At 38.1% G+C, this 18664-nt stretch overlaps 1 protein-coding gene across 2 annotated transcripts in view; it reads left to right on the top strand.

Annotated features, from left to right (window-relative positions):
• LOC145269299 (uncharacterized) overlaps positions 1 to 18664 on the top strand; it is a 667893-nt gene that overhangs the window by 330459 nt on the left and 318770 nt on the right. The window lies entirely within an intron of this gene.

The following is an 18664-nucleotide window of genomic DNA, read 5'->3' as shown; positions in this document are numbered from 1 at the left end:
TTTTTTTTCTATTTTATATCACCTGACAACGCGAAAGCGTGTCTGCTACTTTGTTCTCTGTTCCTTTGATATGTTTTATTTTCAAAGGATATTTCTGTAAAGTTAAAAACTAATTTTGCAGTCGTCTATTTTTGTTTCGCATTTTGCTCAAAAATGTGATTGGGTCATGGTCGACATATAGTTCAATTGGATCCGTCCCAGATGTGAGGTATATTTCAAAGTTATCGATTGCAAGAATAACCGCCAATGCTTCCTTCTCGATAATGGAATAGTTTTTTTTTATGTTTATTTAGCTTTTTTGAGAAGTAGCTAATCGGTCTCAAGTTTCTTTTATCGTCTAACTGTGATAATACAGCTCCTACCCCAATATCACTAGCGTCAGTATGCAGAGTGAAAGGTTTATCAAAATTCGGGGCTAATAGTACAGGCTCCTCACTAAGCATTTTCTTTATTTTCTCAAAAGCCTTTTTGGCATTCTGCCGTCCATTTGAATCTGTTGTTCTTCTTCAGGAGATCCGTTAGAGGTGTGGCAATACTTGAAAAGTTCCGACAAGATTTACAGTAATAGCCAGTCATACCTAGAAATCGTCGGGTTTCTTTTGCGGTTTTAGGTCTGGGATATTCCTTGATATTCAGTATTTTTATTTCACTCGGACTGATATTTCCGTATCCGACCTTGTGTCCTAAATACTTGACTTCAGCCTTTCCGAAATCACTCTTCTCTAGATTGATCGTCAATCTCGCGTCATTCAGCCTCTTGAATACTCGTTTGATGATGTCTAGGTGTTTCTCCCAATCATCACTGTATATCACGATGTCGTCGATATAGACGCTTACGTTCGGAATTCCTGACAGGCATCGATTCATTAATCGAGTAAAGGTGGCTTGGGAATTCCTCATCCCAAACGGCATTACATTATAGTGATATTTGCCTCTTGGCACTACAAATGCAGATTTCAATTTTGCTTCTGCTGTTAAAAGAACTGACCAGTACCCTTTAAGTAAGTCGCACTTGGTTATATATTTAGCGTTGCCGATTTGATCAATGCAGTCGTCCATCTGAGGGATGGGGTATGAATCTGTTTTCGTAACCTCATTCAGCCTCCTATAGTCTGTACAGAATCTGACTGATCCATCCGGCTTATCCACTAGGACGCATGGGGACGCCCATTCTCTCTGACTTGGTTCGATGATGTGGTTCTCTAACATGTACTCAATCTCTTTCTGGATGGTTTTCTGCTTCGTCGGATTGACTCGGTAAGGATGTAGTCTTATCGGTTTCTCGCAAGTTAGTTCCACGTTGTGTTCAATGATATTTGTTTGCCTGGGAACATTCGAAAATAATCCAGGTACTTCCTGCATAGCTTCCTTTAACTCAGTTCTGTCCTTCTCCGCCAGGTGTTTGAGCTTGCTATCGATATTTTCCATAATTATGAAATTATTTAATTTCATTGGGATGTTCTTAATTTCAAAGCGATCATCTCCATCTTTTCCCCTTTCTTCTGTAGTAATGACCTGCCCTATGGGACGTTCAGGGTCATTCTTACGTTCTGAATATTTTTTTAACTGGTTCAGGTGACATATCTGTACCCTGTTCCTTTTCACTTTGTAATTTTGGTCATCGACTTTCTCCAATATTATATGGGGTCCATTTAATCTTGCTTCAAATGGTGATTTAACCGAGGGTGCAAGAACCATAACTCTGTCGCCTCTTTTGAATTCTCTCCCCTTAGCCTTCCGATCATATAATTCTTTCATTTTGGTTTGATTTTTCAGCATATTATTTTCTGCGATATTTCAGCATCTTTCCAGAGTATTTTGCAACTTCGTAACATAATCCCTTATGGGTTGGGCCCATTTATTTGTAATTTTCCCTTTCTTCTCTAATGGTTTTTATCGGGTTTCTCATTTCTCTGCCATATACCAATTCGAAAGGGCTATACCCCAAGGATTCTTGTTTAGCGTCTCTTATGGCAAACAATACGAACGGCAACTCTTTGTCCCATTCATTTTTCCTTCCGGAAATCTTGTGTTAGCACACATTAATGTTAACAGATATTGATGTCCTGTCCTTGTCTTCGGCAAGGGTCCTACGCAATCTATTAGTATCCTGTCGAACGGTTTCCCGGTTATGGATATGGGTTTAAGTGGTGCTGGGGGAATTCCAGACTGTGGTTTCCCCGCCGTTTGACACGTTTTACAAGATTTACAGATTTCCTTTACACTTGTTTTTATTCCGGGCCAGTAAAAGTGCCTGGTTAATTTTTCGTGGGTCTTGTTCACACCTAGGTGCCCAGCTAGTGGAGCCTCGTGTGCTAACCTTAGCATTTCTCCCCTATAGTCACTTGGTAAAACAATTTGGCATCACATATCCCTTCTACTTCCCGGTAACTCTTGACCGTCGTATTTCCTCTTTAATATTCCTTCTTCTATAATGTATTGCTGTTTATACCGGTCACTTGTGGGCTTGTTTACTTGCTCAAATAATTTTTTCACGCTGGCATCCTTTATCTGAGCCTCTTTTAATTTCTCTCGTGATTTCTTTAACATTATGAGTCCTCTGTCACCGACTTGGTAGAATGGCGTTGCCTCTCTGCTTTCCTTATATGCCGTCGTTTCTCGTTCTCTGTTCGTTTTTCCCTTTTCTGTTCCGCAGATTATATGCTCCCATACTTCGTCTGGGGTCATATCCGTCTATCTCGTTTATTTCTATGTTTACATCATTCCCCAGTAATAAATCTGTTTTTCATGGGAAGTTCATCTATGATTCCCACCTCTATTATCCTCGTAATCTTCCCTGCCTTCAGCTTAATCTTTATCACTGGTATTTTCATATCACATCCTCCTATTCCTCTGATCACCACGTGGTTGATAATTCTGTTTCGGGGCACCATCTTTCTTAGAATCACCGATTGCGCGGCACCCATATCCCTTAATAATTTTATCGGTATTTCTCTTCCATCTTTCCTTATTATCGTTCCCTTTCTCATGAAAAGTTTATATATATCGTATTTTGGCACTGACGAAACTATTCCTTGTGGCTTAGTTCCCACATTGTTCCTTAATTCGGTTCCTCGATTCGATCTGCATTGACTTGATATATGTCCTATTTTTCCACATTTATAACACGTGGGTGGGTTCATCCTCTGTAGCGGTGTTGGTCGGCCATTCCTTGAGTTATCTCCTCGCATAGTGACTTCTTTTGGTTCATTTGCCCGATTTACTATTTGCAGTTTATTTATTTCTTTCCGACGGGATATTATATATTCGTCAGCCAGTGTTGCCAGCTCACTTCCTGATTTTGCTCCTTTTTCATTTAGGTGTATCCGCATGTCATCAGGTAATCCATTTAAAATTTCTTTGATCAGAATGAGCTGTTTGATTTTTTCTGGGTCTCTGTTCACCCCTTTTGAATCATACCATTTATTCATCGCTCGATCCTTTTCCTTGACAAACTCTCTGAACGACTGCGTTTCGCTTTTCTTTATCGTTCTGAATTTTTGTCGATAAGCCTCTGGTATTAGTTCATAACTGCTCAGTATCGCTTGTTTCACTGTCTCATAATCTGCCCATTCTTCAGCCGATAACGCTGTAAAAGCTCTTCATGCTTTTCCTGTTAACGTGCTCTGTATAAGTGTGGTCCACTTTTCCTGTGGCCATTCCATGTTGACCGCCATACTTTCAAAATGTGAAAAGTATTCGTCTACGCTTTCTTCTGTAAATTTAGGTACTAACCGTATCTATTTCGCCAAATCGAACCTGTATCGGTTCGTTTCTGTCGTTGCCTCAGCCAACCTGATTTCTCTTATCCGAATTTCCTGTTCCATCCTCGCTTTTTCCAACTCGACTTTTGCTTCAATTTTATATTTTTCTAACTCTAGCTGTTCCCTTGATAATTCGCTGTAGTCACTGTGCCATTCATCTAGCATTTCTGGCGCGAAGATCTGTTCCTCCACCATGTGCTCCAGTATTATCCCAATAATTTTGTTTTTTCTCATGGCCATTTTTGTTTCTAATTCCAGCCTCTCTCCTACTGCAATTAGCTCTCTTTTCTTCATTTCTTCAAGCTTTTCGAGAGACGGTTCACTTAGGAATTTCTCCACTCTTCCTGTAGCCATTTTTCTTCTTTTTTTTTTATTTGTCCGCCTATTTTTTTTCTTTCTTTATATTTTAGTTATTTTCTTTTCTTTTCCAAGAATTTTGTTAAACAAAAAAAATGTTTTCTCTGACGCATATATATCACCTGGCTATCGAGCCCCCTTTATGTGATTTGTTCGCACGACTGGTTGTCCAGGACAGTATTCAGGTTCTTCGTTTTTTTTGAATATATATGTTATATATATTTTTTTTTCGGACGAATTCCCCATATGACATTCGCTGTGGGTATGTATATAATTAATATATATACGAATTCGGGAAGGACCGATCAGCGAATGCGCTAAGCTATGGTTCTCCCTTCTAGAATCCAAAGCACGCTGAGGTTAGATGGAATAATGTTTCCATTGTGATATTTTATATACATCAAATAACAAAGAGAAGAAAGAAAAAAAAAACAAACGGCGGATTATATTTTAATTCCAAAATCACAGGTGCATCACGCGCAATTCTTCTTTTATTAGTAAAAATATATGGAGAGGGAGATTCTCTTGGTTGTTTTTTTTTTTTTAAATGAAATGTCATATTACTCATTTATATATATATATGCCAATTCAATATATTGATGCTGAAATAATAATCAATCATTCACACATTAAATCGAACTTGATTCCTTTTTTTTTTTTCTTATATTAAAAATGAAATGTCACATTACTCATTTATATATATATATGCCAATTCAATATATTGATGCTGAAATAATAATCAATCATTCGCACATTAAATCGGAACTTGATTCCTTTTTTTTGTGTTCATAGTGCATCCGCACTTCATGATATAGAGAAGAGGAAATATCTGTACAATGTTCTCGATCTCTTCCGAGGATCATATTGGTTGCTTTCTCTCTTTTTTTTTTGTTTTTTTTACGTAATTAAAACCCACGCTATGAAAAATTCTTTTTCATACTTGTCGTATCGCCTTCCGCGTTAAAAGAAAAATGCCTGTATTTACCTTAAGTTTTCCAGGTTCATATTCCTCTTTCTTTCTTTTTTTTTATCTTGATGGGGTTAAATCGGTAATTCCTCTTTTTTCTAATTCCCACGTGGTGCGCTGCGTCTATCCCATTTTTTCAATCTTCGTGGCAACTGACTCTTTTTATTTCTCTTTTTTTTTTCTTTTGCCGCCTTAGTTATCTCCCTTGGTCCTCGCTCCTGCTGATATTCTTTCTCTGCGCTCTCTCTCTCTCTCTCTCTCTCTCTCTCTCTCTCTCTCTCTCTCTCTCTCGTCAACGTGCCGTTTTGACGGGTTTTCGTACGGGCCCGTCACAGAATTCTTTTCGGTGAATTTCAACAGTGCACCTTTCTTTTTATATATATTTTTTTTTTGCTTCCTCTTTTGTTTTTCGCTTTTTATGGGAACTGCTCCACTTTCCTTCATTCTCTTCATTACGGTACCTTCTTTGAAAATTCACGCAAATATTCTGAAAAAATTAAAAATATTTCTAAAAAAAAAAAAATAGCATGGTATTTTTCTGCATAAGCATCTTCTTGTGTTGTTCTGTACTAGTACCACAAAAGATGAGATATCCACCCCCGCCAATTCAGTTTTCTAGGATACCTGTCCCTAATATATATATATATAATATATATATATATATATATATATATATATATATATATATATATATGTCTAAAGAAGCTTTGAATAAAAAAAATGCAAAAATTAAAATAAAGAATGCAGTTTAAATTCCCGGAAGGAAAAAAATATTAACTTTAACCTATCACAGACTATGAGACCTGTCCCCCCACTAAAAAAAGAAACTAACAGGGAACGAGTCTTTCATTTTATTTTCTATTTTCAATGTTATATATTTGTTTTTGTCCAATTTTCTATTCTCTTGAATATTTTATTTTCTATTTTTGCGCAATTCAGTTTTCCAAAATGTGCATGAAAACAAGGCTCCTCGATCCTTTCTCATGAAGGAGAGAGGAACATGTTTCGCCGTCTTGAATTCTTACAACTTGTAAAAAGTTAATCTTGAGATGAAATGAAGAGCGTTTCACTGGATGGCACTTGTCTTCATTCATTGTTGTTGTTGTTGTTGTTGCCTTCATTCGTTGTTGTAGTAGTAGTAGGAGGAGGAATAATAAAAGTAATGCAAATGTTAACCTATAAATATTGTCTAATAGAAAAAAAACCTGGACTGGATTCTCAGCGACATTCTCCACTCTAACCATGTTCAGTCCGGTTCTCGAGAACTCAACTCGACTCAACTCCTGACCTATTCACTGTCGGCCTTATATTGTCTCATTTATGCAAATTAAGACGCGATTGAACCTGATGATTTGTCACCTTTCTGTGTCCCGTCTGTCGGGTTCCGAGCTCACACATGTCACCCTTAGCAGTCCGCTTCCATGACTTCAGTCACACCAAAATTTTTCCTACAAAAAGTTAACCTTTAAAACGAAAGAACTTTATTTGTCTTTTTTACATTTTGGAGTGAGTACACCTCTTGTTAATAATGTTCACTGGCAACATACGTTTTATTGGTTTTGGGGCTTAGAGTGTACTGCCTACTCGCCCGTCATGCTGGCTAGGGATTAGTTAAGGAGAAAAGGAGAGGCAGAGGGAGATGATGAGGGACTCTGGATAGCAGTTTCTGATTTGTGTCCGGTTTATGAGAAAGAGAGGGGCTAAGAAACTATTATTTCGGAGGAATGGTATTATTTTTGTCCTACTTCTTGGCTTTTAGGGGTGACTCAGGCCAGTCCTACAATATACCCCTACCAATTCACGGAGTGTATTTTTTTTTCTTTTTTTGAAAGTTTAATAATAAATGTATTCATTATCTTTTTTTCCATGTGACTCTCCTACCTTAAGTTCTTATTTTTATTTTATTTTCCTGCACTTTTTCAGAAGGTAAACTATCAGGCTTTTTATTTGTATTTGTATTTTAAGTGCATTTGCGTGTTTGTTTCTATTAAGAAATATTTTGGTGTTCCTTCGAGTACCATGTAAGGACCTGAATAGGGTGCTTCTAGCGGTTTTTGAGCGTGGTCTATTATAACCCAAACTTTATTACAGGTTTGAAGTTGATCTAGAACGTATGATTTTCTTGTTGATTTTTCTGTTTGAAAAGGCTGTCAGATCAAATTTTGCCATAGTTTTATGCAGTTCTCTTGAAAATTCTGTGTAACCGTTTCTGCATTTTCCGTACCAATCATTAGTTGTGGTAATAGCATTCGTGCACCTGTGACGCATAAAAAGGGGGCGAAATTGGAGCAGTTGGGCATACTTCGAATTCTAAGGAGGGCTATTGGTAGAGCTGAAATCCAAGATTCTTTTTGAGCCATTATAGCCGCTTTAATAGTTCTGTGAGCTCTTTCTATGAGTCCGTTGCATTGCGGATGATAGGCCGTCGTTCGTAGTCTATAAAATCCAATCATTTTTGATAGTTCAAGGAATAGTTCGCTTTCAAATTATGTGCCTCTGTCTGTTATGACATGGAGCGGAACACCAAAGTGGGTAATCCACATGTTTACAAAAGCTTCTGTTACAGTTTGTGCTGTAATATCTGCTATGGGTTGTGCTTCTACCCATCGAGCGGTTCGATCTATACATGTTAAAATATACCGACATGGATTGTTGAAGCTTTTTGCTGGGTGTAGTGGTCCAATTATATCAATGTGTACAGTATAAAATCTTGATGATGGTATTTCCAACGTTTGTACCGGTGATTTTGTATGTCTGTATATTTTTGCTTGTTGACAAGATGTGCATGATGCATATAATTCTTTGATGGTTTTATCCATATGTGGCCAGTAAAATCTAGCCCTAATCATTTTGATAGATGATTTTATTCCAAGATGTGATACTGAATGTAAGCTGTCGAAGATAGATTTTCGTACAAAAGGTCTTGATGTATCACATAACACAAAATGATCTTTTCCAGATAATGTGAATTTCTTTAAATCTTGAAAGGATTGTATTTCGGTGTCTGATTTTTGTGTGGGTGGTCGTAGATATCTATTTGTACAGCAGATGTTGGGCGAGATAGACAATCTGCAACTATATTTTGGTTACCCTTCACATAGGCTATGTCTGAAATTAGTTCTGTAATAATTGCTGGTTGTCTTTGTTGTCTATTTGATTTTGCAGGTTTTAGAATGTGGAATGCACCGCATATTGGCTTGTGATCTGTCAGAAGTAACACTTCGCGACTTTCTATGAGGTGGCGAAAATGTAATACCACTAAATATGCTGCTAGAAGTTCACGGTCGAAAGTGAAATATCTCGTCTTGTCATCAGCTTCTTTGAGAAAAATCCTTTTGGTTTTGGAGTTCCATTTATGACTTGATGTAAGGCAGCGCCTACAGCATATTTGCTGCTGTCTGTGACCAGTTGATACTGTGTACAAGTTGGTTGAGGATTGGGCCCATTAACTCACCAAGTATTTTTCCAATGTTAGAAAAGAATTTTCCAAACTATTCAACGTGATTAATCCTCTAGGTCTCATTCTTTCGGGGGTAAAACTAACTTTGCAAATCCTGGTATCAATTATCTGTAAAATCCTACCATACGGAGAAATCTGCGTAAGCTTTTAGCATTTTTAGGACACTGAAAAGATTCTATTTCTTTGATTTTATTATCAGTTGGTTTGATTCCTTTTGAATTAATTTGAATTAAGTCTAGGAAGTCTAATGATGTTACATTGAAAATAGATTTCGATATTTTTGGTTATTTTCTCGTAAGATTCAAAAAACTGTGTCTATGTCTCTCGTGTGGGTTTGCTTGTCATCGCTAAAGATTAAGATATCATCTATATATATATATATATATATATATATATATATATATATATATATATATAGGACTATCCACTTGTGCTTCCTTTTTAAAATCAAATACGTTTTGAACTCTTTTTCAAGATGTTTTTAACATGTTTTATTAATCATTTGTTCATATATATATATATATATGAGTTGATATCCCGAAAAATCCTGTCCATGTATCCTTTGAAAAGTTGCCAAACACTTTTTTAATCCAAACGGCATAAATTCATACTGAAAAAGTCCCATCGGTGAAAATAACAGCGGTTTTGGGAACATCATCGGGATGCATCTTGATTTGATGCTGAAATTAAATCAATTTTTGAGAACTGCTGTTTATTAGCGAGTTTAGTTGTAAATGAGTTTATGTTAGGAATGGGGTATCTATCACTTTTAGTGATGTTGTTTAGGGCGCGGTGGTCTCCACAACAACGATAGTGGTAGGTGAGTCAGAATTTTGTAGGGAATTTTTGACACCCCTAACACAAAACTGCGAATAAAATATAAAAAAAACTCGTAATTTCTTTTTAAAGTGGGTTGTTTATTTTCTTTATGGAATATACTTCCAAAATAAACTATTAAAGTTGTTTAAAAATAATAGAAATATTATTTTTTAAAAAACAGTGTTTATAAAGTGCCGGCGCACCTTCATGCAGCCATTTTTTACGTAATGAAATCAATTGAATTTTACGAGTTAAATATTTTTCAATTTTTAACTTTAAAAATCTATCAAAATTTTTCTATTGATTCAATTTTTACGATATTTTCAGGGTCAATGTGAAATTTTACGCTCTTTCCAATAAACTAAATGTAATATTTTGAACAAACGTTTTTTTTATTTACCCCCCCCCCCCCATTTTGAAATGTCTATTAAAATTTTAATAATTAATTTATGTATCAAAGTTTAATATATCACAAATTGAAGATAAAATATCAATAAATAAAATTTCTAATTTAAAGCAAAAAAAGGAATAGTTTTTTTGGAAATTTACTTGTAAAGTCCAAAGTGTAAAACCGTTTTTTTTAAATCACGTTGAATTTTTTTTTAAGTGGAATCTTATGTTATGCTTAGAATGTCAAGTAAATATAGGACGCTTACGACAATTTTTTCTATTTCATTCAATGTTTTCCTTTTTAGATATAAAAAAAACAAAAAATTTAGTCCATAAAGAAGTATTAAAATATATCCATCAAAAACTCATGTATTTCATTAAGAGAATAAAAAAATAAAAAAATCGGTCAACTGTGTTTTTTTTTTTTTTTTTTAACAATAAAAACTTATAAGTAAATATGTTCGGTTTTTAAGTACAGAGGACCAAAATACTAATTTTAGTTTACAGCACGCATTAAAAAGGCATATAAATTATGTCCATTTAGGGTGCCGGAATATAAAGGCGAATAAAATCAGACTTGTCTCCCTTTATTTGAACAGTTAAAAAAATGTGAGTTCGCGTTTGTTTTTAATCCTTGTCTAAAAAAGTATTTTATTTAAAAAGGACATGGAATATAATTATAAATATGGATAAATTCTTAACAATGAACAATTGAACTACTCATCGAATACTAGTTTTTATAGGTAAGTATTTTTTTAGAATTTATATATATTTTTTATGATCGAAAGAAGTAAAATTTCGTTGTTTTTTTTTAATCTTTTTTAAACCTGTTATTTTTTTTTGAATTTTGGTCTTTGCTCCTTTTAATTAAAAAAAAATAGGGTTTGAATTCCATTTTTCAAGAAGTTATAAGCTTTGAAAGACAGTAAGTCTAAATATTCCAGTGTTTACCACGAATTTTTACTGACGATTTCTGACACTGCTAATGTAGTGGGTTTGACCACTCGCTGTCTGAAGGAGTTATAATGCCTTCGTTTATGGGTCTTTTAAATTTGTCTTTGGTCGCCTTCAGTTTTTCAGTAGACAGTTGTGCGTATTTGGCGAAAACTGGTGAGTGGCTACCTGTGTCTATTCTGTGATAAACACTGCAGTAGTTGTTGTTTTTGTTAGTATGTGGAGAAATAATTTCTGGGTATTTATCCAGGCTGGTTTGAATGAATTTGGGTAGTTCTACTTTGTTTATAACCACGTTTACTGGAGCTGTTGTGTTTAATATTAATTTCTTTCTAGTGGTTGTTACTGGGTCGTAAATTGTTCTGTTTTTGCAGTTTGTAAGGCCAAATTTATTTAAGAAGTTAAGTCCGAGGAAGGGATTGGTGATATCTGCGACCACAAATGTCCAGGAAAATGACCTTCTCAAACTTGGTATTCCAATTTCCAGGTTTGCATGGCCGTGGCATTTTATTCTCTCTCCATTAGTAGTGAGTGATACTGGTGTTGGTTTTAACGTGACGCCATTTAACATGGACGCCGGTATTATTGAGACACTCGCACCAGTATCTATGAATTTTAATATTGTTGTCTCTAATCGTGCATTGATCTGTAGTAGTGGTGAACTCAAAGGGACGGACATGGTTTGCGCTATTAGTTTTCTGAGTCAGTTGGTGTTGGCATGGGTGGACACAAACTTGGTAATATTTTTATGTTCTGCTTCTTCGGCCATTTACACCAGGGTTTGCAAGTTCTAGCTTGCTCGGCAAAGTAGAGGTGTGCTCTACATGTTTTTGTTTTTTGTTCAGGAAAGTAGGGTTTAATGCCTCATCGGTGTGGTAAGAGCTAAGATTCAAACATAACTACCTACCAGCATAAATGAATACTAAATGTAACACAGTTACAATAGACAAATATTTATTGACAAATATGAAAACATGGCAACACTGCAATATTATACAACACAATAAAACATTACTCACTTCAATAATGGGTTTACCGGGTGAGTGGGGGGGGTCGTGGTCTAGAGTTCTACTCTGTTTCGTCTGACATTGTTTCACCAGGGGAGAATTTTCGTGCCGACTCTATACGTGTCCAAACTCTGCCTACCCTTATCAAGGGGCATAACTCCCTACCTTACACCGTAACCCGGTGTTGTTCCTTTTATTCCCCTACAGTACTCCCCCACCAAATACGGAGTATGTGAAAAATGAGGACTACGTTTAATTCTATTTACCTAGATACAAATTTTTTTAAATGTGCCGGCCATCCGACATGTCTACCTGACCATGTCTTTTTTTTTTTTTTCATCCACCTTCTGAAGCATCATATCTGTCGGCATGGCGTTTTGGGGTGATACTTCTAGATATGTCTCTTCCAGCGCTGTGGGTTTTAACCTGTCTACTGAAATGTTTTGCTCCTCATTCTTGATAAGAACCTTGAAAAACTTATTTTGTTTCTCCACAACCTTAAAGGGACCCCGATACGGTGGTTGCAGGGAATGCGTCCTTGCTGTATCGCGGATAAAGACGTGCATGCAAGTCTCTAAACCCTTAGGTACATATGAGACCATATTCCTATTCGAGCCTGAGGGAGAATATGCCATCTTGGCCATTTTTGTTGTTCAGTCAACAAACGTTTTTCAGCGCTTCAAAAAAATATTGTGCTGGCAACCGCAATGTGGTTCCATATAGAGCCTCTGCTGCTGAGCACTCCATGTCTCTTTTCACTGTGGTGCGCAGCCCCAACAATATTAGTGGAAGGTGTCCTAACCACCTTGCATTGTTCATAAGTTGCACCCGTAAGGAGGCTTTCAAACTGCGATGTAGTCACTCAATCATGCCATTTGCCTGGGGGTGATAAGCCGTAGTGTGTATATTCTTGGTGCCCAAAAGTTTTGCTAGTTTATGAAAGCGGTCTAACTCAAACTGTCGACCTCTGTCTGATGTAAAATTTTGTGGTACACCGAATCTGGCCACCCAATCAGCAAGGAATGTCCTGGCTGTTGCGTATGCCGTCATGTCTGGCACAGGTAGAGTTTCAAACCATCGCGAGAATCTGTCAATACATGTCAGCAGATAGCACTGACTTTCACATGTCGGAAATGGTCCGGTGATGTCAATATGAATGTTGGAATCTCTCATTGAATTGGGAACGTGTCTAGAGGAGCCCGAGTGTGACGACCGACCTTGGCTTTTTGACAATCCACACAGGTTTTTGCCCATGCTCTAACATCAACTTTTATCCGCAGTCAGACATATCGGTCTGTTAGTAGCTTTATGAAGGCATTGGCTCCTGGATGCAATAGACAATGTACTGCCTAAAATATGTCTTTGCGTAGAGATGCTGGAACGTATGGCCGCAGTTTGTTTGTGCTTGTGTCACACACAACTTTTGTGTTGCTGGTAGGGTTGGTAATTGTCACCAGGTTCAATGAAGTTAGATTGTTCTGCAGGAGACTTTGTAAATACTCAGCCTTCTGTTGTTCCTTAGACAAGGTGTCGACATCAATTGGCGGTTCCAACAGGAAGGAATTAATTCTCCGTGATAAAGTGTCTGCTGGGATGTTGTCTGCTCCCTTAACATGCCGGATATTCGATGTAAATTGGAAGATATAATCCATCTGGCGAATCTCTCTGGGAGAATATTTGTATGAGAAAGACTGCAAAGCGCCTAACAGAGGTTTGTGGTCCGTAAGGATATGGAATGGAACTGCTGACCTTCCAGGAGTTGCCGGAAATGGCATATTGCGGAAAATGCAGCTCACAGCTCTCTGGAAAATGTACTGTAGTGTTTTTCTGTCTGTTAATTTTTTTGAGAAAAAGGAAATGGATTTCCAGTCTGCATCACATTTTTGTTGTAAGACCGCTCCAATACCAATTGCAGATGCATCCACTGTGAGGCACAGCTTCTGGTTGGGTTGAATGTGAGAAAATTTTACCGTTTCCTGCAACATAGCCTTGACCTTGTTGAATGCTTCTACTGCATACTCTGAAAGTGCAATGTCACAGTTCTTCATATTTGTCAACAAACTTGTCAATGGTAAAAGTACTTGTGCACAGTGAGGTAAGAATCTACGATAAAAATTTATTAATCCTAAGAATTGACGCAGCTGCCTCATGGTAGCTGGGGTAGAAAAATCCTGAATGGATTTGACCGTCTCTGGTGATGGAGACATTCCGTCCTCTGAGATATGGTGTCCTAAAAATTTGACTTCTGATTGATCAAAAAGACATTTTAATGGGTTTAGGACTATCCCATATTGCTTCAGACATTCAAAGACGTGTCGCACATGACCGATGTGTTCCTGCCTATTTTGACTAGCGATAAGTATGTCGTCAATATATGCACAGACGAATGGCAAATCTGACAACACCTGGTCTATGAACTGTTGGAATGTTTGTGCTGCATTCCGCAGCCCAAAAGGAACTCGCACAAACTCAAACATCCCGAATGGGGTGATGATAGCCGTTTTAGGAATGTGTTCGGGCTCCACCGGTATTTGGTGATATGCTCGAATTAAATCTAATTTTGAAAAAAAAAAAAACGGTTATTTTGAGCCACTGCTGTGATGTCCTGGATATGCGGTACTGGGTACCTATCCGGTTTAGTGACTGCATTCAGTACTCTGTAGTCCCCACATGCACGCCATATGTTCTAACACATACCTTTGTTGACAAGATGAAGAGGTAAAGCTCAATCGCTCTTTGAAGGGCGAACTATGCCTAACTTCATCATTTGCTGAAATTCAGCCTTAGCAGCTGTTATTTTTTCTGGTGCTAAGTGCCTAGCTTTGCTATGAACAGGTGGACCATTTGTTTTAATATAGTATGTGGTGGAGTGTGGCAAAGCGTCCTTATGGAAAGAGGGCACAGAAATTGAAGGGTATTCCTTCAAGAGACTTAGAAAATCATTGTCCTGGTTTGCATGTGCCACTGCTGAACACAATGGAGTACCAGCCCTGACTACCCCACACGCTGTGAGATGCGTTTCTGGGTCTTTCAAACACTGGCCTGTAATATCCACAACCAGACCAAATGTCTGCAAAAAGTCGGTACCTAAAATAGCACTGTCTACTATAAAAATGTGGGTAAATGCTCTGTGCAGGCCTAAATTAAGGTCCATACACCTCTGCCCATATGTGCGTATTAACGAGCCATTTACAGCTAGTAGTGTGAATTTACAGGGAGATTTCTTGTCGGCTGCAGTCGTGGGAATGAGAGACATCTGTGCCCCGCTGTCCACCAGAAAGAATGTTCCCGAGTTTTTATCCACCATATACAATAGACGGCCAGAGCAAGATCCACCGGCAGTTGATGCCGCAGTCTTCTGTCGGTTTAGGCTTTTCCCGGACTCTTGTAGCTACAGGGTGGGATACAGGAATTTGCTTTCTCCACAGACTTCTTGTGCTTCCAGCAAATAATCCTTTGTTGCCCCCGTTCTCTGGAGTGGCTGCGGGCACCCCCACGTCTTTCCTTATGCTCTAGGGTAAGTCTCGTGATGTCCTCCACTAGGTGTATCAGAATTTTTGTAGGAATTTTTGACACCCCTAACACGAAACTCCGAATAAAATATAAAAATCTCGTAATTTCTCTGTTAAAAGTGGGTTATTTATTATTTTTATGGATTATACTTCGAAAATAAACTATTAAAGTTGTTTTAAAAGTAATAGAAATATATTTTTTTAAAACAGTAATGAATTTTCCGAACTCAATATTTTTCAATTTTTAAACTTTAAAAATCTATCAAAATTTTCTATTGATTCTAGTTTTACGATACTTTCAGGGTCAATGTGAAATTTTATGCTCTTTCCAATAAACCGAATATAATATTTTAGGCAAACGTTTTTTTTAAATTTACGACCCCCCCCCATTTCAAGTTTCTATTAAAAAGTAAATAATTAATTTACTCACCGAAAAGTAAACAATTAATTTACTCACAAATTGAAGAGAAAAGGTCAATAAATAATATATTCAAATTTAAAACAAAAAAAAACGTATTGTTTTTTAGAATTTTACCTGTAAAGTTTGAAGTTTAAAACCTTTTTTTTTTAACCACGTTATTTGTTTTATTTTTTTTGTTGTTTGTTTGTTTTTTGTTGTTTTTTTTGTTTGTTTTTTAATGGAACCTTGGTCCTTGCTCCTTTAATTGAAAAATAAATTAGGGCTTGAATTACATTTTTCGAGGAGTTATAAGCTTGGTGTTGTTCCTTTTATTCCCCTACATCGTTATATGAACATTGCTTTTGTTTTTATCTGTTTTCTACATGTGCCGTGCGGTAAACGCTGTCGCATTAATATTGTTAAGCAAAGGCATGAGTTCATCCGCAAGTTTTCCAAGTTGAGATGGGTTTAATTCTTTTTGTGAGGCTATGGCGGAGGAAATTGTGGCTGGTAGGACCTGTAGAAATTTGTGAATTACAATTTCTTCGCCGATACCTATTCGTTTTGCTATTGATTCTTGTATGTATGTGGAAGGACGACCTGTAATGGTGGTGGTTGACATTAATTTGTCAAGCAATTCCGGTTTTGTTCTTTCGTGTTCCAATTAAGAAACATTTTAGTTCTTCGTAGTTCTTTGTCTTAAGTGCGTATTGGTATTTTTGTTACCACCTCTGCAAGCAGAGATGATATCATTGGGAAGAATTTCGTTATTGGAAGCACAATTCCATTTACGCAACATTGTTATGGAATTGCATTTCCAGAATGGAAAACCAGCCGTTTCCATGAATTCTGGATTTTTTATATTTGTTGCAAGGAGGTTTCTTCCTTTTGTGTGTGTGTGTGCGCGTATATATATATATATATATATATATATATATATATATAAAGACGAAGAAAGGCGGAAAAAATGTACTTTTTGTTTTACTTACGTCGAAGGTTCCTTTTTAAAAAAACGGTTGCGACGTGAAGTTGAAAAGTTATTGCATTTTCTTGAATTCTCCAACAGTTGTGTTTCATAAACACTCACATTATTTCTGATAACTTTGAACTATTAGTTGATGATGGGGCATGTTATTAATGATGAAAAAAACATTATTACGTCTGAACGTGACTTTAACACAGAAGAACTATATTGAGCTTGCTGACGGATAAAAAGAAAATACAGCATTAAAGAAAGGAACGGCAAAAATAACGTTACACGATATTTATAAAAAGAGATAATATTCATTTAAAAAATGTTTTATTCTTACCAACATTTACACAAAACATATTGTCGGTACAAGCCGCCATAGGGAAAGGCTGCAGCATGGAATTTGCACAAAACCATGCTAACCACCAAAGACAACGTTAAATTTTAAATAAAGAAAAGGAGGAAACTTTATTATTTAAATAAATGCATAGCAAATAGTATTAACACAAGGTGCGACTTGAACACGTGGCACAAAATTTTCGGCCATTGTAATATTTGCGATATTTTGAAAATGCCGACTATTGTTGAGGGAATAACTATTATTGAAAAAGACAATGCCAAGTATGAAACTTGTATTCTTGGAAAAATGCAAAATTTGCGATCAAGAAAACCAGACGAAAGGGCTAGGTTTCAATTAGAACTAATGCATTGTGACTTGGCTTGGAAAATAGAACCTGTTAGTATGACTATGTATGAGTATCTTGTGTAGGAGACGGGGAGTCTCGTCGTGGGCGGCGAAGCGTTTCACTGAAGAACCATGGCAACACACAGCAAACCAACAAACAATGACAGCCACGGCGCGAAGGTAACTAACAAAGCTCAACTGACTGCACGAATAGAAACGGAACCCAACGGTCACTAACGGAACCCAACGGTCACTGTACTGATCACCACGAACGTCAGAACCCGACTGCCTCGCACCTCCAATGGACCGATTTTTATTCCTCAAGATGGCCTAGCTAATTTGCATCCCCGCGCGATCCTGCGAGATTCCGTCTCTAATAAAAGCAGGCAGGCGCCATCTTGAAACTCTTTCTTCCGCTGCCCCGACCACAGGATCAGCCACCACCCCACACGCCAGGCACACACGGACCCTCTTGCGCCGAGGGCTACGGTTAGTCTCACACTCCCCCCTGGTCTCCAGATCACATACGTGACACGGCGGACGTGGCCGTTTGATTCGAGCACTCCTGCGGAGGGGTATTGCCGGGACTTCCTCATCGGAGCTCTCAGAAGTGGCATCGGAAGCATCAGCATCAGCATTAGAGCTCGCAGTTGAGTCATCAGGTTCGTGGGGCACAGGTTGGATCCATCGCTCATCGTCGGATGACTCGCTCCTTCCACTGCTCGCAGTTGAGTCACCAGGTTCGTGGGGCACGGGTTGGATCCATCGCTCATCGTCGGATGACTCTCTACTTCCACTGCTCGCCGATTGGTCAGCGCTTAGAGCGGGCCGGACATCCCTTACGTGGCGCGGAGTACCATCGACTAGTATGGCCTGTTCACTGATGACGCCGGTGACCCGCCCCCTCCAAAAGCTGCTGGTGCACCGGCCGCCGGGTGGCTTCACCCAGACGGTGTCTCCCACTTGGTACGTCCCCTGGGGTTCTCGTTGGTCGGGTAGACACACTTCAACGTCCTTGACGCGCACGTGGTAGTGATGAATTGCATCAGCGGGTGCACTGCCTCCAGTCATGGTGTCCTTAGGCGTTGTGTTGTATCTGTAAACCGCCTCCGCGATCGTACACTTCTTCCTGGCCGCGATCCTCTTCACGGTTCGGTGGCATCGCTCCGCGATGCCGTTGCCGCTCGGCACATACGCGCATCGGTGTCGAAGGCGGATCCCCCAGTTGTCCATAAAATGCCTAAATTCCCTGCTGCAGAACGCCGTGTCGTTATCCGTGAGGATCTCCTCAGGCGGCCCCCTTTCGTAGAATATGGATTCCAATTCATGGATGACACTGGTGGAATCCTGCCTCGCTAATTGGCGCCAAATCGCGAACC

Source organism: Euprymna scolopes, chromosome 45 (genome assembly GCF_053919585.1).
Source record: "Euprymna scolopes isolate OS-2025 chromosome 45, ASM5391958v1, whole genome shotgun sequence".
Lineage (NCBI taxonomy): Eukaryota > Metazoa > Mollusca > Cephalopoda > Sepiida > Sepiolidae > Euprymna > Euprymna scolopes.
Note: the sequence above shows the minus strand (reverse complement) of the source record. Positions and strands in the feature narration are given on the sequence as shown.